Source organism: Microcebus murinus, chromosome 15, assembly GCF_040939455.1.
Source record: "Microcebus murinus isolate Inina chromosome 15, M.murinus_Inina_mat1.0, whole genome shotgun sequence".
In the NCBI taxonomy this organism is placed as follows: Eukaryota; Metazoa; Chordata; class Mammalia; order Primates; family Cheirogaleidae; genus Microcebus; species Microcebus murinus.
The window spans coordinates 68294637-68317942 of NC_134118.1; the positions used below are offsets into that span (position 1 = coordinate 68294637).

At 33.3% G+C, this 23306-nt stretch overlaps 1 long non-coding RNA gene across 3 annotated transcripts in view; it reads left to right on the plus strand.

The window, feature by feature from the left end:
* Positions 1–23306, plus strand: part of LOC142876411 (uncharacterized) — an 86604-nt gene that overhangs the window by 10046 nt on the left and 53252 nt on the right. The gene's annotated exons all lie outside the window — the stretch shown is intronic.

Below are 23306 nucleotides of genomic sequence, written 5' to 3' on the forward strand. Positions count from 1 at the left end.
TTTTTTTTTTGAGATCTACCTTCTTAACAAATTTTGCAGTGTCCATTACTGTATTGTTAATTATAGGCACTATGGTGTGCTGCAGATCTCTAGAACTAATTTATCTAACACAACTGAAACTTTATGCTCATTGAACAACAACTCCCCATTTGCCCACACCCAAGCCCCTGGTAATCACTACTATGTTCTTTGCTATTAAGAGTTTGACTATCTTAGATGGCTCCTATCAGTGGAATCATGCATATTTGTCCTTCTATGATTGGTTTACTTCACTTGCAGCTAGGATTCGTGAGGCCCTAGCTAAATCTTGGTTATAATCTTGCTGTCTCAGCTTGGTCTGAAGCAAAGTGATCTGGAGGCCACTTCCTGATTCCCAGACCGAAGCCACTTGTGTTCCTAAAGCCAAAATTTATGAAAGTTATCTCTATCCCCAGAATGTGGATGAATGGTGTAGTCATGCATCCTGCAGTTGGCACTGTGACTTTCTGAACATAGTAATGGTTCCAGTTGTCTTGGTGGGCAAGTTCTGTGATGATTACCAGAAAGGCACTTATCCAGGCCAACACTGGAGCCTGCCCCCACAGCCTTCTCAACAGGTGAATAAGTACCTAAACCTCTATAATCAATTTCTGCTTAAAATATATAATTTTTATTATAGGTATATGAACTTTGGTTGCCAGGTTGAGTATCCTGCTAACCCATTATGTGGATATTCCTGAACCTTAACTTTACTATGCATTATGTTGTTTAAAACAATTTTGTAGACTAGGATTTTGAAAGAGATATTAAAAATGTAAATGCCTTGGTACTTCTTTTTATAGATTTTGATTAATTATGACAATAATCCATTTTATTTTTTAGTCAAATCATATTTACATATTTATTGAGGGTAGGTCACACGACAGGCACCAGGGTGCCTGCTGGGCATTTAACAGAAAATAAGACCAAGTTGCTACTCTCTACAATACCACTGACTATTATGTGAAAGAGATAAAAACATAAATTAATATGCAGTTCAATAATACAAGAGGAAAGATCATGTATGAGGTTATTTTAAAAAGTGTTTATTGACACGTCAGGTAGACATATCTCAGAATAGAGACACACAGGAGTCAGCCAGTCAAATCCTAGGGAAACAGGAAGAGGGATCCAGGGAGGCTGTAGGATACATTGTGCTACTTTCCTGCAACAATAAACCATTTAGTGTTGCTAGACAGTAAAATACTAATGACTGGGAGGCTGAGTGGAGACTTAAGTGTTAAGCCATTCACATCACAAATGACTTTGTGTGCTTTGACAGCCATCTTGGATGTGGCTAAAAAGAAAAGAGTAAACATTGACATGATTTAAACCAGGAAACAACATGAGCATATGGTAATTCAAATAATAATTGTTTCAGCATTTGTGGGAAGGATATAGGTCAAGGATAGGAGATATTAACTACATAGTTAATGAAATAATGTAGGCCAAAAAAAGTGAGAGGTGTTTTAAAGGTAATTTCAAAAAAATGTGTTGACTAGAACAAGAGCTGAAATAAAAGAATGTGTCTAAAAATGGTTATCAAGTTCTGGCCTGAGCAAATAGATACATGGTGGCGACATCAATTAAGACTAAAACCAAAAGATGGAAAATATAGGTATAAAGCAGATTGGGCTTGAAACATGGACATGATAATAAATTCAGTTTTAAACAGTCTGAATTAAAGTTCCCATGGATACTCGTGGCATGTCTGCAGGGAGGTGGGTTTGAATTCTTCAGAGCTGGAAGCTAGACTAGAAACTTCATTATATGTCAGTACACATTCATCCCTGGACTGTGTTTTAGACTGGCACTAGCAATGATTACCTCTAGCAGTTCACCTTAAGTAATTACTTTGGTTAACCAACATGCCATCTGATTGATGTTTCATTTTGTATAGGTCAATATATTCAATCAAGTTACAGCCAAGTTTTGCCTGTTCATGATCCTTTCACTTTTACATGTCATATTACATATCTCTCACTTAGATACCTTTTTTCTTAATCTTATAGTTTACTTCTAAGGAGAAAACTGTACTTCCTAAAGTCACTTGAATGTAACTAAATAGTGTTGACCAAAAAAACTAATTATCTCTCTCTCTTTTTTTTTTATAAACCTAAAATTCCATTCTGTAAAGGTAAGGCATATTAGCATATTATATATTTTGATTTTTCTCTGTCTTTTACATTATTGGGATGATTTTTAAATTAAAGTTGTTGGTATTGTCAATATTTTTTCTCACAAAATACGTTTACATCTATTTTCTAAAATCAATAACATTTTGGAAACAATTGAGCTTAAAAAATAATGCACTCATCTGATGTGCATGTGTATGTATTGTAGGTACCTCAAACTTTTCAAACAATTTCATAACCTAACATATGCATACACACACACACAATCTCACGCCATGCACATGCACATACATACTTGGTACCGCATAGCTTCACTGTCAGATTTGACCATGTTGTTCAGTGTTCTATGAGTGGAACTTTTAAATAGGGCTAGGGAAAGAGAACTGTGAGATTTTCTTTGTAGCAGAAGAAAAAGTCTTCTACACTTTAAAATATTCATAATTATTGATATAGAAGTACAACTTCACAGGATTTGTAATTCAGAAACTATTGTAAGTTGAAAATATATATTTATATAAGACAGTTTTTATGTCACTGTATAGAATATGAAAATTAGTAGCTACATTAAGGTCCATCAAAGGGAAAAGGTTAAAGAAGTGTAAATATTCATCTAATAGAATATTATACCATTTCAAAAGATAAGATTGTAGAATAGTTGATAAAATATTATGGTATGAATAATATGTTTATAGTATGAATACTATGATAATAAAACTAAGTATAGAAAATTGATTTTATAATACATTAATGTTGCCTTTTATTTCTAATAAAGTTAAAAATGATTTTTGCTTCTACTTCCATATATTTTTGAAATAAAAATACAATAATAATTTTAAAACTAAGTGGAATTCTAGAAATTGTTTTTGAATTCACTATTGTGCAAGTTTCTTATCTCTTTTATTGTATTATAAAGAAAAACAAAAAAGCAAATAAATAATGCTGGCAAAACTCCCTTGCTCCACCTTTTACTTAATGCCAAATTAAAATACATAACTATATACCATTTTTAAATATAGTACATTATGCTTAATGTACTATATTGGCAGAATGGGAACTTTTAGTATTGTTTACACATCACTGATATGGTAGATAATCTTGGTTACAATATTACTTTATTTGTTAGAAGAGTAGCCTTGAGCTAAAAACTTCATGTTGGTGGGAAGACATTAGTTTCCCTATGCATAAATTGAGGATAAAAATAACTTAGTGCTTAAACTTATTAATAAATAAATACAAGTGTTTTCTGGGGGCAGTCTCTGAAAATTTGATAATATTTGATCCTATGTGTTTTGACTTAGAGAATAGTCTTCTCAATAGCAGCAAAAGAAAAAATCTTACCAATCTTGGGATATCAGTTAAAAAGGCCAAACATGTTTTCTAAGTAATGGCCTCATCAAATTTAAAAATAAAGAATAAGTAACAATTTTAGAGATAATAGTAGAAGTATATGTGTATTTATGTAAGTTATTTTATCTTCTAATGTATATTCATATATATGAATAATGATATAAAATATAGGTATACTTAATTGTTAATTGATTATAGGAAAAAAATTCTGTCTTTGGAGTAAGCAGCCAGGGCTGTTGTGCATGGTGTTACAGGTTGGGCACTGTACAATCAGCACTGCCATATGGACAATATATACAGAGCGAATGGTTGCATAGAATAACATGGACAAATTTTAAAAATCATGCAGATATTTTTGGCAATCAAACAAAAAAATACAATGTTTTTGCTTAATCATCTAAGTACTTCAGATATAAAATCTTGGGGATATGCTCATTATCTTAATAATACATTTCACCTTTGACTGCTATATGAAACTTGTAATTTTATCTCTTGAAAATAGACTTTACTATAGAACAAAATCTTTAAATGATATAGTTATAAAGATCGTCAATATTACTCCTATGAAGTAATTCTTATGATCTTTTTGCTAGTAGTCTTTTTGCTACACTACATTTTCTCTCTTTCTCAGCAATAAGTTTTGAAATACATATATATATGTAAGAAGTCATGTGTATGTGTGAATTAAGTACCATTTAAGACTTTAACCATTAATACAAAAAACTCGGGGCATTTTGAAATAAGGTATGTTTAGTATTACATGCAAAAAATAAATATGTGAGGAACACATAGATAATGTAAAGCACAAGATAAATTAATTGGAAAAAGTTTAAGAATCAAGAATCAGCTAGAATAGTGTCCTTTTCTTAGCAGTGATTGGTTAATGAGATTGTTCTAATATGCTCCCATGTTTCCCTAGTAGGTATGTTACCACTTAATAACCAACTGAAAATAAGAATACTTCTAGTGAGACATTGTAGATGTGCCGTCCCCAAGCCCTGAGCCTCATCTTGCTAGGAACTGGCTGCACAGCAGGAGAGCAGCAGCGAGGGGAGCTTCATCTGCATTTACAGCCGCTCCCATTGCTTGCATCACTGTATAAGCTCCGCCTCCTGTCAGCAGGCATTAGATTCTCATAGGAGCACTGGACCCTACTGTCAACCACGCATGCGAGAGCTGTCGATTGTGTGTTTCTTAGATGAGATTCTTAGATTAGATGCGAATCTAATGCCTGATGATCTGGGGTGGAGCTGAGGCAGTGATGCTGGCGCTGGGCAGCGGCTGCAAATACAGGTATCATTAGCAGAGAGATTTGACTGCACAATAAATGTAATGCGCTTGAATCATCCTGAAATGATTCTCCCCCCAACCCGGTTTGTGGAGCAATTATCTTCCATGAAAGCAGTCCCTGGTGCCAAAAATGTGTGGGACCAATGTTATATATGAACCCTGATAAGGCAGTTTTTTTTTTTGTTTTTTTTTGTCTATTTTATTTTCTTGCTGTGCCACTGAATTAATTTCTTAAATTCAGTTATTCTTTCTGTAACTTGTTCTTGGTGTCTTATGGGCTTTTTACTTTAAAGGTGTAATAGGAATCATGAAGGCACCTACACAGAAAACTGCACATATTATAATATAATTGATATTAGATCAAGTAAACCTCTGTGATCCCTTCCACTGAGTACATAAATATACATAAATTGCTTCTTCATTATATTCCTAAAAAACAATTATTAGAATTATTACTTACAAATATTATGGGTTATATAGTTGATTTATTAGTGTGGTTATCTTTTGAAAGTATTATAATAATTGTTATTATTATGGAGAAAAAGAGAAATCCTGTCCAATGATGATACAGCAAGATGGATATAATGTATTTATATGCTGCATGACTACCACTCATAGAGAAGAATGTCTAGCAGATGTGTAAAATTTTCAACTTTGATATTAATTGTGTGAAAATAATTTAGTAGAAATTATTTTAGGAAGGAAGTAAGAATTGCTATAAGATAAATATTTTATACAGACAACTTAAAAACATACGAATATTTGTAAAGAATTTAGTTTGCCTCTTTTCCAGCTAAAATCCAAAGAACAGATTAAAGTATTCTATTCTAATATGTTTATAAATAACAAATATATAACTAAATGTCTAGATGTTATAGGAGTCAATTATTATTGAATACAAAGTGTATTATTTTTTCTTTTTTGGTAGACAAATCATATAATTTTCTTCATTAACAAAATAAGAATTGTTTAGGATAAAAATTTCATATAAGTGGGAAACCTGTTATTTTCAAATATGATTTTGACTTTTATCCCAAAGCAAGAATTAGCATGCATTCAATTTAAGACTACAAAGCCATCACTGCATAACTGACTGGGTTTTCTGTGTAGAAATAAATTACAGGTCTCTGATACAGGTTAACCTCTTCTGTGTAAAACTTGGTTTCCTCTTTAGTGTTTATTGAATAGCAGGGAATGTGTAATAGCATGCTTTCATTAAGCAGCTTAGAGGTAAGTAGAGAAAATGCAAATTAAAAGCAAACAAAAGAATACAATAAAATATCATAATTCCTGTAACAGAATAACTACTGGTGCTTCTTTAAACTGGAGATCTGAAAAATGAACAGATAGACCAAAAACAGAAACACAAGCTTTTCGAAAAAAGATAAACAAATGGCCAATAAACATATTAAAATTGTTCAACATCACTAATCCTCAGAGAAATGCAAATCAAAACCACAGTGAGATATCACTTAACCCCATTAAGAATGGCTTTTATTAAAAAGTCCCAAAACAATAGATGCTGGTGTGGCTGCAGAGAGAAAGGAACACTCCTACACTATTGGGGAGACTGCAAACTAGTGCAAACTCTATGGAAAATAGTATGGAGATTCCTCAAAGAACTAAAAGTAGACCTACCATTTAATCCAGCAATCCTACTACTGGGTATTTACCCAAAGGAAAAAGTCATTTTTTCAAAAAGACACCTGCACATGAATGTGTATTGCAACACAATTCACAGTCACAAAGATGTGGAATCAACCCAAGTGACTATCAATTCATGAGTGGATTAATAAAATGTGGTATATGTACACCATGGAGTACTACTCAGCTGAATACTATTCAGCCATAAAAAATGAATTAATACATTTTGCAACAATCTAGATGGAACTGGAGACCATCCTCCCAAGTATCATAAGAATGGAAAAACAAACACCACATGTACTCACTAGTATATTGGGACTAACCAGTCAGCACTCATGTATACAGATGGAAGTATTAATAAAATCAATGGAAATCATGCAAGTGGGAGGAAGGAGAAGGAGATGGGTGAAATCATACCTAACGGGTACATTGTATACTATCTGGGTGATGGGCACACTTATAACTTTGATTCAAGCTGTACAAAAGCAATCCATGTAACCAAAACATTTGTAGCCCCATAATGTTCTGACTTTAAAAAAAAAATCATTTTAAAGAAGAATTAGAGACATAAAAGAATGCATTTTATATGAAATAAATTTGAATGAATTTATCTCTGTCTTCTTGAGAATAAATAAGTCTCAAAAGTTTTCAGTAAGCCCAGGAAAGTGATTGGCAAATGGATTTAGTAACCATTTATATAAATTTAACCTGCATAAGTTGCCATTGTAACATCATTGTAAATGACTTGAAGTTACTCTTAATAATGTATAGCTGCTATAGTTCTCTCGCTAATCCATCTTCATTATTCAAATAAATACTTTTTACACCGGAGACTAATAGGAGAAAAATAGTAGTTGATGAGTACAGAAACACTTTGAAAAGATAAACATAAAACTAAGCTTACCTGTCTCCATTCTGCTGTTTATGTCCCAGGGCAGAAGATTTTTTTCCTGATCTATTCAGGCTTCTCTTTAAGGGAGAAGTGCTTTGGGCAGATACAGCGTTAATGGCTCTACTGAATCTTGATTCAGATGTATGAGTTATCCTCTGCATTTCCAATTCTAGAGAAAGCAAGAAGGAAGACTGGATCCAATGGTGCTATCCTAACAGGGAGGAGAGAACTCCAACAAATATAGCTGCATTTTGGGCCCCAAATTATATACTTTATAGTGTTGTCCCCAATACATGACACCCTTAAGCCCGCCACTACTCAGAGGAGCAAATTCACTTTCCAATTTCTTGTTCTAGGATCAAGTGGCATTTCAGGAAGGTGATTTGGAGAGGACCTTATTTCTTATAGATTGTTTCTGAAAAATCAAAACAAAGGAGAACAATTATTGAATAAATAATTTATTTTTGAATAAATAATTTATCTTATTTACGGATATGTAACTGCAATAAAAATTATAATATTTTAATAAGTATAATAAAAAGATTTTTCTCTTTTTTAAGGGGAAAAACTATATGTAAGAAATGATTTTTATAAACAGTTTAAACATCCTTTATTTTTTAATTCAAAAGCCCCAAAATCACAAAAATAATTTGGAGATTGTTCTCTAAAAAAAATACCTGATATTAATTTCAGTGTCTAAAAATCATTATAAAGGCTTTCAAGGATCTTTACCAAACCTAATCTCTCTCTTTATTTTTCCCTGCATGTAGGGAAAGAATAAATTGTCTTTATTGTGGATTCTCGGAAAGATTCATTATTTAAAAATTATATCATATATAAATGCTATAAAAATACAAAATGAGAAGAAGTTCAGATTTATTCACAATGTAGTACAATTGTCTACACAATTCTGGTAGAAAAATAATTTCTACACTACTACATCTAAAATAGAAATGTGTAAGTAAATGAGGGGTCTCCCCACAGCCAATTTTCTCTGGAAACTAATTGTTGTAGATGACTAGTATGTGACTATAACAATTATGGAAAAATGAGTCTCACTCTGTTTTCAAACACTCAATTTATATATTCAAATAAAAGACCTGGTGTGGTGCCTGACAAGTAGAAACTGTGTGACCTCTTTTTAATTGGATCAACTGATTCACTCTGAAGGAAGTTGCCCCTTGATATCAGTAATAAATTGCACTCAGTTTCACTTAGGTCTGTGTTGTGACTGTCATACATTGACAACTTTACCCACTGCCTTTTTTTTTTTTTTTTATAATAGTCATGGCTTCTTTTTTTTTTTTTTTTTTTTTTTTTTTTTGAGACAGAGTCTCGCTTTGTTGCCCAGGCTAGAGTGAGTGCTGTGGCGTCAGCCTAGCTCACAGCAACCTCAAACTCCTGGGCTCAAGTGATCCTTCTGTCTCAGCCTCCCAAGTAGCTGGGACTACAGGCATGTGCCACCATGCCCGGCTAATTTTTTCTATATATATTAGTTGGCCAATTAGTTTCTTTCTATTTATAGTAGAGACGGGGTCTCGCTCTTGCTCAGGCTGGTTTCGAACTCCTGACCTCGAGCAATCCGCCCGCCTCGGCCTCCCAGAGAGCTAGGATTACAGGCGTGAGCCACCGCGCCCGGCCAATAGTCATGGCTTCTTGGGGGAGAAAGAGAGAGAAAGAGAGGGAGAAAGAGAAAGAGGGAGGGGGGGAGAGGGAGAGGGAGATCTCATCACTGTCACAATCTTATGATATTTTATAGATTATGAATCTTCCAGCATTTTCTATCCCATGCTCAGTTTATATCCTGGCTCTAAGAAGGAGAACTTCATAAAAAATAAGCAGGCTCCAATATAACAGCACTTAACCATTTTCTCTCCAATAACAACAGAGGCACCAGGAGAGGTTTCTACTGGTTTTTATTTGTTTGCTTATTTGTTTTGTAGGTTTTTAAAATTTTTATCTGTGATATTTGTTCTCCTTGTTTAATATGCTAAGATTGACGTCACCATCAGTATCCTCAGCATTAATTATCCAAAAATCCTCGCTGACATTTGATGTGTTAGTGAGGATTCAAGGTTCCCACAAGAGAAATTTGAAAATAAGGAAGTTTTCTAAGTCAGTGAATTTTGTTCAATACACACAGCAAATGCAAAGAGCAGTAGAAAAATATTTAGGAGAATGTATTTTCATTTGGGAGTGTTCTGTTTTGACGAGATGTCAGATTCCTAGCAGAGAATGAGAGAAGTAGAGGATTACAATTTTGTTTGAATAACAAACTTTCATATGATTAATATTAATGCCAGTAGCCTCTGCAACTAAAATGTATAAATAGGGCTCAACATCTACAAGGTGGCAAAATTAGGCAGGATCTATAAGTCATTCTGTTTTCTCGCCTCCTTTTCTTCTCACCCCCACCCAGTCCCATCAGTTAATAAATTGTAATTTGTTTGCCCTAATGTCTTTCCATTTGCAGAGTTTCCTTTGAAACTACATCCAGATGCCTGTCGTCTGTAGGACTCATACTTTTTTTGTGAGTCCTCAAACACTAAGCTCTACTAAAATGTGTCACTTCAGACTTGCTTTCCCTACACTAACTATGCTAGATTCCCCAAATCTGTGCTTTCTATAATTTTATAACTTATCTGTATTCTTAATTGTCTACACAATTCTGGTAGAAAAATAATTTCTACACTACTACATCTAAAATAGAAATGTGTAAGTAAATGAGGGGTCTCCCCACAGCCAATTTTCTCTGGAAACTAATTGTTGTAGATGACTAGTATGTGACTATAACAATTATGGAAAAATGAGTCTCACTCTGTTTTCAAACACTCAATTTATATATTCAAATAAAAGAAAAAGTTTTGTATTTCATTTTCTCAGAATCTAGTAATTTCATACTTATTTTTTAGTAGCAAATGAAGTTTAAGATATTCTCTCTCAGGTTTTCTATAAACTCTAAGAAGGCATGGGAAGGGTACATTTCTACTGAAGGTAAGAGAAGGTTGTTAAGATGGGGGTGAAAAAAATATGGGGCAAAGGAGTTTTATTGGAAATGTCTAAGTGGCAGTTATTAATGAATGAGAGATACACTTATATACCCTTCAACTACCTTGCAAGGGACGTCTGTGCAATTAGCAGTTTTTTAGGAAGCCAATAAAAAAGCGATTTATTCCACATAAACTGAGTTTTATTTATAGATATTGATATGTCAAAATACCAAAAGTGAGACTTGCCCCAGCCACCTTTAGTGAAAGTCAGTAAAGGACCACAGTTAGGAAGACTTCTACAACATAACAGATTGTAAATAACATTCAGGCAAGATTCTTTTGCAAGCCTGATATTGTAGTCAGTGTTTATGATGGTAGCTTGTATATTTCAATCTAAATGTGACTTTGTGATATTACACTTCCTATTAGAGTCACTTTGTTTATATAATTTCAAAGAACTTTTATATTGATTTCAGTGAGGAAATACTTTTTGAATATTCATTAGATTTCTATTTTCATTATTTGTTAATAAAATGACAATCTGTATAGGTGTAAACTCACCTTTATACAGTGCATCGTTGAGCAAGCAAAGGAAAAATGAAAGAGTACCAGAAATGGAGCAGATGTTACCTTGCCCAGAATGCTACTATGTATGTTAGTGTTTCCAAATGCTACTTTGTCAGAAGGAAGGAAATGGCACTGGTATTTCAAGAGGCTGAAACATCATCTGCCATGTGCAGCCAGCTGAAGGGAGAAAGTGAGTGAAGAATTATGATTAGCAGACTTCACACGAATATGAAGCCTGCTATGGAGAGAGGTTGCATGTCTTCTGGTGTTTGATTTGGGGTTGGTGTACTTTGAAAATGAATACTAAAGACAGTGTTGGATATTCTTCAGAATATCACCACGGTAACAAAGCCATGTAACATTTATCAGTCCTTAGCATCTGCTTGCAACAGTAACCTACACATTGTTCTTTTTATGTGACCAAAATATTAGAAGGTACAGCTAAGTGTGCAATAGTTTAATCCATATGAAAAAGGCTGTGGAAGATTTCACCAGGTCCAAATTGAATTTATTGTTCTTCCAATGTATCCTTTGGTAGTTGTGGTCTTTAGGATTACACTTCAAAATTGCATATGCCAGAAGAAATCTTGAGTTCTTCACTTCTCAGATCATATTTATTGAGTTAAAAAAAAGTCTGTTTAATCTACCTTCTATGTAATTATTGATATGACCATTGTATATTTCTTGTCATCACCTTTGTTCAGTTCCACTTCTTATAGTCACCTTAATGTTCTTTTATCACTTTGTTACCCTCCTCTCATCCATGCCATGTTACGCCATCCTTAGGGACACCATCCCTATCTCATGTTGTTGTCTCACAATCACTCTCTGACACACACACAAACACACAAATTTGCATAAATAAGAACTCATTTTGTTTACAAGATACAAGACACATCCTCATAACTTCCTAAAATGTTCAACTTTTATTTTCTAAATTTATATGCACTTTCATATAATAAAATTCATATTTAACTTTATAGTTTTTATGAGACATGCAGTTGTTTAATCACCACCATAATCAGGACTGGAATTTTTTGCATCACCCTAGCAAGATCCCTCCTGCTCTTTTGTGTTCTCTCCTCCTACCATCCTCGGCCCTTGGCAAACACCTATTAGAATCTGTCCAAATAGATTGTATTTTCTCTTTCCCAGAATGTCATATAAATTGAATCATATGGGATATGGCTTTTATTTCTCTATTCTTTAACCAAGTATGATGATTTTGAGATTTAGACAGGTTTTGCATATATCAGCACTTCCTCTTTTTTTTCTCTTGTTCAGTAGTATTCTATCGTATGAGTAGACCACAATTTATCTGCTAGCTGATAGAATTTTGGGTTGTTTCCACTTGTGAGGAATTTTTAATGAAGCTGTTAATAAACTTCTGTGTACTGACCTTTGCAAGGACATGCATTTCATTTCTATTAGGTAATTAGCTAAAAGTGTGATTGCCGAATCACTTGCTGAGTGAGAAACTGCCATAATGTTTTACATAGTAGCTGTGCCATTTTGAATTCTCAGAAGCAATGCATGAGACTTCTACTGCTGGGCATATAATCGTCAACATTTTGTGATATCTCCTCTTCCTCCTGCTGCTTCTCCCACTCCTCTTTCTCCTCTTTCCTTTTTTGGTCCACTCCAGTAGACATATAATAGCATCTCATTATGGGTTTAATTTGCATTTCACTAAAGACTGTCTATTGTACTAAGGAAATTTTTCATCCCTCACCCCCTCCCTTCCTCTCATCTTCAGAGCTTTTGCCATTTACGGTTCTACTCTCTATGGCCGTGCATACCCATAGGTTAGCTCTCACTTACAAGTGTGAACTTCACTTAGGATAATGGCCTCCAGTTCCATCCAAGTTGCTGCAAAAGACATTATTTCATCACATTTTATTTATCTACTCTATCAGTTGGTGGACATTTAAGTTGATTCCATATCTTTGCTCTTGTGAATTGTGTTGCAATAAACATATGAGTGCAGGTATCTTTTTGACATAATGACTTCTTTTCCACTGGATAAATAACCAGCAGTAGGATTTCTCAACTGAATGGTATATCTACTTTTAGCTCTTTGAGAAATTGCCACACTGATCTCCATAGAGGTTGTAATAATTTTACATCCCCACTTGTTAACAGTGTATAGTTGTGCCTTTTTCTCTGCATCCATGCCAATACCTATTGTTTTATGATTTCTTAGTAATGACCATTCTGATGGGCTAAGGTAGTATCTCATTGTAGTTCTTATTTTCATTTGTGTGATAATTAGTGATGTTGAGCATTTTTTTTCGTATTTGTTAGACATTTATATATCTTCTTTTGAAAATTGTGTGTTCATGTTTTTTGCCCATTTTTTAATAAGACTGAATCTCTCCTGGTCTGTAACATTTCTGCTGAGAAGTTTGCTGTAAGTCTCATGGGCTTTGCTTTATAGGTAATTAGATGTTTTTATATTGCCGGTTTTAACGTTTTTTCCTTCCTATGGACTGATGACTATATGCTTTGATGAATGCCTACTTGCAATGTATCAACCTGGTGTTTACTCAGCCTTTTCTATCTGGGAGTCTATATTGGTTGGAAGACCAGGGAAGTTTTCTTCAATTATTCCCTCAAATAAGTTTTTCACACTTTTTACTTTTTCTTCTTCTTTTTCAGGAATGCCTATGACTCATAGGTTTGAGCATTTTAAGTAGTCCCATATTTCTCAAAGATTTTGTTCATTTTTTAATAATTCTTTTTTCTTTATTTTTGTCTGACTGGGTTAATTCAAAAGATCTGTCTTTGAGCTTTGAAATTTTTTTTTCAGCTTGGTCTAGTCCACTGTTTGAGCTTTTAGCTGCATTTTGTAATTCCATCAATGTGTCTTTCATTTGCAGAAGTTCTGTCCCCCCCCTTTTTAAAATATCTATCTCATTAGTGAATTTTTCATTCACTGATTTTTTTTTTTTTTTTAGTTTCTTTGTGTTTATTTTTAATTCTCTTGGATGCATTGAGCTTACTTATAATCTGTATTTTGAATTCTTTATGTGTCATTTCAAAATTTTCCTTTTGGTTGGGATCCATTGCTAGAGAACTAGTGTGATCCTTTGAGGGTATTGAAACAGTCTGTACTTTCATACTGCCAGAGTTCTCATACTGGTTCCTTCACATCTGGAGAAGCTGTCACTACTTTTTGAATTTACTCTTGTTTCGATGGAATGTTTTCCCTTTTTTGTTATTTTATTTTATCTTATTTGTTCCCCCTTGAGGATGTGAGCATAATATGTTCTGTGTTTTGTTGTTTAGCTTTGATTTGGATGTTTTCAGGGGGCCAAGGCTCTATATGAGTTCCTTGGTTGCAGATAGCTTTTGTGCAGTGACTTTCTCAGATGCTGATTATATAATAGAAGAGATGTACCGGGTATAAGAGCAGTCTTGCTACCCTCTGCAGGTCTGAAATTGCAGCGGTCTCAGAAGCTTATATGGTTCTATATCTCTGTGCCCTTCCGACAGCAGTTATTGCATTGGGCTGTGCTTTTCAACCTCCAGGTTCAGTGGGTGGCACTTGAGGGTCAGAGCTGGCTGCAGCAGAAGCTGGTGGGTAGGCATTTGAACTTTGTTTTCTGTAACGGGCTCTCTATTGTCTCAGGCAATTGACTAGTCTGTGGCAGGGATGCAAGCCACTTCCCTATCATGCCCCTGTCCCAAGGCTCATGATTCTTAGTTCCTTCAAACACTGTCATCTGTCTCCAGTCCTCGATGTTGCTAACAGCTACAGAAAATGTCTGTTCCAAAGCTCTCTGACTAAATGGTTACAGGGAAGAATCTCCTCCCTCAGCCCAATCTGGATGGAACTATAGATCATTCTCCTTAGTGAAGTATCACTGTGATAAAGTACAGCTTACCAATTTTATTTTATAATTTGTGCTTTTTTTGATCTAAGAATTTTTGCCTAACCCAAAGTCATGAATATATTCTGCTGTGTTACCTATTGTTTTATGTTTTGTATTTAGGTCTGGAGTTGTTTGGGTACATATAATCAAAAACTCAAGTCTCATTTTTAAAGTCATCATTTCTCCATTTCATTGCCTTGGTCCCTTTGTTGAAATTCAATTTACCATACCTGTATAAGTGTGTGGTCACTACCTCCAGTAGTGATTTTGTGGCTAATTGGATAAAACATTAGGAAGTTACAAACTACAATGTCTTAGAAAGTTGATAGGGTTATATGTTTGTCTATAACTTTGACTTTCTTATTAAAATAATAAAAATACTAGAAATTTCAAAAATTCATTTTTATTTCCTTTTTTTTTAATTTTATGGTTTTTTTTTTTTAATTTTTTTAAGAGATGGGGTCATGCTATAACGCCCAGGCCAGTCTTGAATTCCTGATCTCAAGCATTCCTGCCATCTCAGCCTCCTGAGTGTTGGGATTACAGGTGAGAGCCCCTGTGCCTGGCTCTCACTTTTACAACTATGATAGTTTTCACCAAACTCCCAAAACCAAGTTCAACATTGCCATTTTCATAGACAGACATCACTTTCCTGTCAGGTAGCTTGTGATTCTAACCTCTTTCTTTTTTCAAATCATGTCCAGAAAGCTGAATAAAATATTATGTTTTGGCCTCAATAGGCTAAGCTACATTTCCAAGTATTATAGATTAGTGATCCTCATTTAATGGAAATTGTTTCTTATAATTAACCAATCACTTTCTGTTACACTGCTAGGCATCAATAGGTCACAAAAGGTCAAAAGGATCTGCTAAGAAGAATGGGAATGGGAGGCACTCTGGGGAGGAGAGGAGGATTTCTGACTTTGGCATGTACCTTGCTGGTATAGGGAATCTAAGTCTTTGTCAAACTATTAGAGGACAAAATTCATCCAGTCTTATATGAATGACTTTCTACCAGAATACTTATTTTACAGAAAAGGAAATCAATTTAAGTGTTATCGCCTTGCTCTTATCTAGATCATTCTACAAACAACTTTGAAACTCATTTATGTTCCTAAAGGCCTTAGGCATCTTCTGCAGCAACTACTGATGAATTTTCAAATCACAGGAAAATAAAAGGCAAAGAAATTTACACATATATTTTTTTTCTTGACATTCTCACAATGTGTTGAGCAAAAAAAGATAGGTGTAAAGGAGTGAAGAAAGAGGAGCAGGTAAATAAATGTCAAAACAAATTAGGCATAAAACAGATTAAAGGGAACAACATATGGAGAAAGCTGGTAGTTATACTTTTAATTTTCGAGGGCATTTTACATAGAAAATTATATATTATATAATATAAATATATGTGTAACATTTTACATAGGTAAATGCAGCTTCATGAGTCAATATATATTTCTTAAAGTCCTCAGAGGTAAATTTTATCATTTGCATAATATCATTTATGTAACAAAGTAGGGAGCCAATAATGCAGTTTTCCTTTTCTTCTGTAATATAAGCAAGCAACCTTTTAAGATTATTCTTTCCTTTTCTTTCAAGTTCTATGAAAACTTTTACAGAAAAAAAAAAGTAAAGGGCTCTTAGTTACTGGAGAGCCTGATTTTCACCGGCATTCGTTTAGCAACTTGTCACTCTGGAGAGAGCAGTTCAGTCAGAAGTAGAAAAACACTTTTGGTCCAGTACCAAGTGTTATTTGGAAATATTTTCCTCATACTCACCTAGTCATAAAGTACTTTGAAAGGGGATGCTACATGTTTTAAAACAGAAGTGCTATATAATAATTTGTGAAATCAAATAAAACTTTGGATAACCATCATTCTCTTTTGTGCCCAAAGAGCCCCTGAAACACATTTCATCAGTAATTGTGATGCAGTCACTATTCTGTTTAATGTTAAATGAGAGCAAAACTTCAATTCCTTTCCCTCTGGCTCTTATAATTTTTATCAGTAATTTGAGTGCTGCTTTAAAAACAGGAGATGTTAAAAGAGTTAGTCATAATGGAAGAAAGAATGTAGCTAATATTTTCAGCATTTTCATAGATAGCACACACTTGAATTTGACATTAAATTCTCCATTAAGAAACTGTATAAAAGCCTTTCAGAATATATTTAGTAACAAGACAGTTTGAAAAGTATTTATTAACAAAAAATATTATAGTGAGAAATACTAAAAGTACCTATATTCAACATAATAAAGCATTCAGTGTCCACCCCAGTGTTGCTGACTTACCTTCCAACTACACTGGCCTCATGGTGCATTTTTAAAAATTTTCTGCTAGGAGTTATTTTGAGATGCTGGAAAGCATATAATTTAAAATAAATTTAGAGATTAGAACCCAGGGGAGTTTTAATTATGGTGACAACACTTATTTATGTGTTTAAATTAATGTGAAGTTGATAGAATTCATCTACACAAAAATTTTACATGTCAAAATTATTTTAGGCCGGGCGCTGTGGCTCACGCCTGTAATCCTAGCTCTTGGGAGGCCGAGGCGGGCGGATTGCTCAAGGTCAGGAGTTCAAAACCAGCCTGAGCAAGAGCGAGACCCCGTCTCTACTATAAATAGAAAGAAATTAATTGGCCAACTGATATATATATAAAAAAATTAGCCGGGCATGGTGGCGCATGCCTGTAGTCCCAGCTACTCGGGAGGCTGAGGCAGAAGGATCACTCAAGCCCAGGAGTTTGAGGTTGCTGTGAGCTAGGCTGACGCCACGGCACTCACTCTAGCCTGGACAACAAAGCGAGACTCTGTCTCAAAAAAAAAAAAAAAAAATTATTTTAAAATATAGGAATGTAAAAATAAACAGCTAGAGAATTTATTCATGTTGGTTTTAGGAAATAGATGTAAATCTGATTGCCATGAGGAAAATTAAATAAAAGCAATTAACATTTGTGTCTACCCTGAAAAAGCATCTTTTAAAGTCCGGTAAAAAACAAAACAAAACAAAATAATACCAAGCACAGATACAGCAATGTAATACACAACAGAAATGATATGTTATTATACATCTAAAAAAACAATAGCTCTTTAAGTTTTCAATAAATTAGAATAATAGAGTGTGTTAAAAACTTGTCAGCAATCTGTAAATTTATAGATCAAATATCCAATAAACACACATAGCATAAAATATGAGCAAATTATAAAATAATGTGATTTAAACTTTAATGGATAATTCTATGCCATACTTATTTTCAAATGATGCACTCCATATTTCTTTTAAAAAATTTTGTACTGAAAAGAAAAAATAATTGTTCCTGAATCATTTAAATATATTTTATAAGAAGAAAACAAAGAACACTGTTAATGTGTATTTGTAATATTAAATTATATCTAAAATATGGATGACTCATTCTCTCCCTCTCTCCATATATATGTATATGTGTATTATATGTTATATATGTGTGTGTGTACTATATATATATATATATATATATGTATATGCCTTCTGACTACAAAAAAAGCAATGCTTAGAAAAGTTTCATACGTGTTGTACAGTTAATTACTGTAAATAAAGTAGTGGAATATAGGTACCCATACCTCTCCTGGGAAAGAAGCTTATAATTTGAACTGAATTTCCACATTCCCCAAAGTAATCTTTCAAACTAACACACCAAGCTTCAGTCTTCTTTTCTTCTGTTCCTGCCAATATCTGAACTCCAAGGTTATGGATCATCATGAGGATTTCATCCCATATGATTTTGTACCTCCCCTCATTGCTTCCACATTCCAGCCTCTTCAACATCCCAGTCCTTTCTACTTACACTCTCTGGAGCTCATGCTCTGATGTCAGCAAATCACCCTGACACTTGGCTTGAAATGGTCTTTTTGCTTTTCTCATTTAACTGAACTTGGTTTCCACAGCTTTCGTTACTGACTTCGTTGACCTTACAAGAAAAGCTTTTTGTTTTGTTGGGTTTGGTTTGATTTCTCCTCTGTATGCACCTTAAGTAGTACAGGTTTGCTGGTGGGATAGGCATTATCTTACTCCCCCATTACTGTAGCTTCCAAATTACTTTCATCACCCTTCCTTCAAAAACTCTTTGCTGTGGTCACCGAGGGATCATCAGGCTAATTGTACTCAGTAGTTAAGTTTTCAGAAACAATCTCAGTATCTTTCCCTCCATTGCCACTACTGTTCATCCTTAGTGATACATGAAGACCCTGCAAGCAATCCCCCTAACACCTCTGCTTCTCTATTATTTGACATTTTCATTTAATAATCTTTTCCTCCATCCTCTCTTATTCCTTAATGTATATAATCATCTCCTAGAACTTACCATCACCCATTAGTTCACCCCCACAACATTTCAATTCTAAATATCCTACTCTCCCATGTTCTTTCCATTGTTCCTGCTTATTTACTCTAGTAAGACCATCTTCATGAAGATTTGACTCATTTGAGTCCTCCGTTGTCCAAAACAACTTTCTCTAACCATCCCAAAATCTTTATAGGAACTGTGAATGGTATTTCAATGATGGTATCATCTGTAGAATTACATTCTCTGACTGTTGTACAATATAAGAAAGATTTGAAATGGAATTAATGTTCTCTATATAAATAACTTTAGTACACCAATTGTATTTAGGTACAATATTAATATATACATAATTCTTCTTCACTAAGTACTTTAGCTAAAATGTCGCCTTTACCAAAGTCAGGGTCATTATTTAGTACAATTATCCTTTGCTGTCTTATTTACAATAACAATAATCTTTACCAGTTGGAAATATGTCATATATATGTTTGTTTATTCAATGCTGCCTCTGTTACTAGAATGCAAGCTCTCTGAAAACGGAATTTTTCTCTCATTTCCCATTTCATCCCCAGGGTTTGGCAAATAGTAGGCCATAAGTATATATATATATATTTTTTTTTTAATTAAAAAGTGAATGAATTAATCAGTTTTCATTTCCACTCTACTGTATATATTAAAATAACAATAGTATTCTATATTTAATGTTTCAGTTACACTTAGAATAAACCTATGCATTATTATTTCAATAGTGGTTTAGATCATTACAAACACAATTATTTTATAACAATAGAGGAAAATTGTGTAGTTTAATTTGATATTTTGAACTAATGTTCTTAATTATTATTTATAAAAATAATAACCATAGAGGTAGAGAAGCTAATATTGAAATTAAACATTATTCTTTCAAATTGTGTCCTGTTCTTTTTAACAAATTGTGCAAATGCAAATTATGTACTCCGAAAAATTAAACACAATTTAATTTTGTCAGGCTAAGTAAAAGACTAATAAATGTAGTATACAGCATTTATTTTTATGATCTCACTGCTTATCATGAAGTAAACATTTATACATATTGCTTTACAGGGTTACATATGCAAAGCCACGTACAGTGAACTTAATGGGTGACTCAAGTGATTTTTCAAGTTTTCTTTTTTTTTTTTTTACTGTAAGTGAATTTCACTTAATGCACTAGGTTTCCTGTAAAACTAAAGTGTATATACATGTAATTCTATCTTTTCTGAATTATAACAGTTATAAGGCTAAGGATTTGACAACACTTAAAGACAGATTGCTGTGTTTGCCTTAAAAATCCAAATTTCCTTGAAACAAAATTTGCTTGTGTTAGATGAAAAGACATAGTGCAAGAAATATGGAAAGGATAATGCTGTACAATTGCAAGATATTATTAAATAGTAACAGTTTGAGTTACATATATATTAGTATTGTACCTAAATACAATTAGTGTACCAAAGTTATTTATATAGAGAACATTAATTCCATTTCAAATCCTTCTTATATTGTATAACAGTCAGAAAATGGAATTGTATGGATGATGTCATCATCGAAATACCATTCACAGTTCCTACCTTCTTGTCACATTCTTTGGCGATTCTCCTCACTTCTGTACATCATGTTCTTTGTCTCCTAGTTGTTTTTATACTCTTTAATTCCTGCAGATAAACTCAAACTTATCTCCTTTCATATTTAGAACAAAGTGGTTGTCTTTTCCTGTATTCTCTGACTCCAGCCCATGTTCTATGGCATTCTACATTTCATAACCAAATATTTGCTTCAGATATTTAATCAGATGAAAAGAAAAAATGAGTTTAATTTCTAAATGAATTCTGCCAACCTCCTACATCCTCTCAGTAGTCCCCTTCCATTATACCAGATCTGTGGTAATCATTTGTAATGATAAAAACTACAAGTAGAAATGTGATAACAGTAACAATAACTATAGTAAAATTCATTTAATGTCTTGTATTGATGGATTTATTCCAGGTATTTTGCTTCTAGAAACTTATTTAATACTCAGAAAGATTATTTATTAAAATATGCTTCCAATTCTATGAAAAGAATCTCCAATCACAGAGAAATTTTTGCTCCATACCTCTTCTCTTAGTACCTGTTTGATATGGTGCCTTTCCATGTAGGATAGAGTGATCCTGTTTTAGTGGTACATTGCAATATTATTGGTGTCTTTAATAGGAAGGAGAAGTGAGGGAAAAGTAAAACTGTGTAGAAATAAGACATAGAATGTAAAAGGGGAATCAGTAGACACTATATACTTATGAATTAATCCAGGTCTAATATTCCTCTTTTAATATTTCACTTAAACATTTGTTGACTATTTGTATAGTACTCAGAGAAGTAGCTATACCTTTTATGATTTGTATAGCATCAACTTTTTAAATTCATAGACTATATTATTTTAAATAAAATATACATTTAATAGAATAACATTTATCAATAAATAATTTCCATTATATTCTTGTAGTTTGGAAAAAATCTCCATCAGAAATGAATTAGTTTTCTCTGCAGGTGTCGTCTTTTTGCTCAGGACCCTAAAACATAATTTTCCATGTTGCATTGACACTTTCTTTTCTACATCCTTGTTCCCTTGTTCCATCCCTCTGGACAGATCCCTCTTCCCTCCCTACTGCAAATGTACATGGACACACACATACACACACACACACACACACACGGATGGAACCCAAAATGAATTTTACTAAGGACTGTTACCCTGTCTCTCCATCCTGAAATTACAGACACACTGTAACTACAGACACACTGAAGTTTTTTATTTACCTAAGTTCACTGAATCATATCAAATGTCTTGGTACTATTGACTATATGAAATACCTATAGCTTTGGGGCTGAAAGAACCCAACCTTCATAGCTGTATTTTCATAAATGTATTAAGCTCTTGGCACATTGTATTGTCATAGATATGTTGACATGTTAATCTCCCATACTTGATTTAAAAGAGGGCTGAAAAAATAAATTTACAAATAATCGAATTAATATTGTCTATGGAATGGGAACAGATAGCACATTTTACTTCCTTCTGCAATTATTAGCTCATCTAATTTTAACTTTACATAGTTTCCTAAATTAGGAACCAACCATCCTAGTTTTAGCCAATATACAACATAACAATGTTCTCCCTAAAAAATTTCACTGTAATATTCCCTCAGTTGAGACCTAACATGTGAAACATACCCATTTCCAAGAACTTATTCTATTGATCGCTCGAGAGGTAATGACCTCCATGTTATTGAAATGAACATAAAGACAGTCTCAGAGTGATCTAACATCTGTTGGTAATGTTCATTACAGGTTACATGGCAGGTTAGCCTGACAATCCCAAAAATTCCCATGGACTATTCTTTCATTTATTTTAACTTTGTATATAGTGCTGCATTCACAAAAGAATTCAATTATTTTAATGATGACAATGACAACATATATATTTTTGGAAAAGCACAAATGGTGCTTGATTGTGACTTTTGCCCCTTTCATCTCCTACCCTCAAGCAAAATGTTCCATTTAAACTCAATGGCTGTTTCATAACATGGGAAGGAAAATTGCTCTGAACTTCAATTTTCCCGTTTTCGTTCAATATCTATTGTTTTTATATTTGTTTGTTTTGAGATTAAGTACATCCAGAGAAAAGATGACTTTCCTTAGAAGCCTTTGAACTGAGGTGTTATAATGTAAAAGTATGTAAATAATTTTAAACTTGTCTTAGTTTGCAAATGTTTATAAAATATTATTTTATATAGCAGTGCACACTTGAGACTTTTCATTTTCACAGAGGATCAAAAATCCAAACTTGTTTTCATTATCAACTCTCAAAGTAAATAAATTTCATAAATGTAGTTAATATTAAAAATTACCCTATCCTAACTGACTTTTAAATAAAATGAGAACATATGTTCAATCCTACCTCCTAATTTTTCTGATGTATGTTTAAAATGTTTGTAAATTGAAAGAATTATCTAAGAAACATTGTAATTAATGTTGCTGGATTATTTTGATTTAAAATAGTTGTTACTAGGGTGAAAACAGTTAATGTTAATATATATTAATATAATTTAGCATTTAAAATCCATTAATTTGAAAATACCACAGATAATAAATACTAGTTTGTACATATGCCAAGATACATTAAAAGTTAAGGAATTAAAATATAAATGGGAAAGATGATACAACTTTCAAAATA